The sequence below is a fragment of the Engraulis encrasicolus genome, chromosome 12 (genome assembly GCF_034702125.1).
Source record: "Engraulis encrasicolus isolate BLACKSEA-1 chromosome 12, IST_EnEncr_1.0, whole genome shotgun sequence".
In the NCBI taxonomy this organism is placed as follows: domain Eukaryota; kingdom Metazoa; phylum Chordata; class Actinopteri; order Clupeiformes; family Engraulidae; genus Engraulis; species Engraulis encrasicolus.
This window is the reverse complement of record NC_085868.1, coordinates 39,289,128-39,289,929: the sequence shown is the minus strand read 5'-3', so window position 1 is coordinate 39,289,929 and position 802 is coordinate 39,289,128.

Here is an 802-nt window from a genome sequence, read left to right as displayed (position 1 = left end):
TTTCGGCCGAAAGCCAATTGAGTGGCCGAATCGGAGGCCGAATAGAAAATGAATTGAAAATGGGCATTAATTAAACTAATTTCAGTTCTACTCTAACATTTGAAGACATCAAATACACATTTATTTTCTTTCAAAAACATGTCAAAACATTTATTGTAAACCGTAGATTTCAGCAATATTCAAAAATAGTGAAAAACCTAACTTTTGATCACTTTTGACTGAACTGTAATATTCAGTTTCGGTTTCGGTATTCGGCCAAGTGATTAATTATTTTTTGGTTTCGGTTTCGGCCACAAATTTTCATTTCAGTGCACCTCTACTTTACATAAGCGACAAATTAAGATCAAGGCTACTTTTTTTGTGTGTTTAGCACGCCTGTAATGGATAGGGGACGGAGGGGAAAAATATATATAGTGGATAGAGGAGTTGGAAGGATAGAGAGAGGGATGAGAGAGGGACAGGAGGGAGGAGTGCAGTGTGCATCGATTGGAGAAAATGGAAGGTAGACTAAGGTGAAGAGGTGGTATGGGAGAGAGAGGGATAGAGAGGGATAACAGAGAGAGGGATAGAGAGGGATAACAGAGAGAGGGATAGAGAGGGATAACAGAGAGAGGGATAGAGAGGGATAACAGAGAGAGGGATAGAGAGGGATAACAGAGGGAGGGGAGGGAGGAGGGGAGCGAATGAGCAGGGGAGAGATGGATGAATCTGGGGATGTAATATAAAGGAGAGGCAGGCAGACAACGGTGGAGGAGTGGGATGGTGGGATGAGAGTAGAATAGCTGGCGGTATAGAGAGAAGG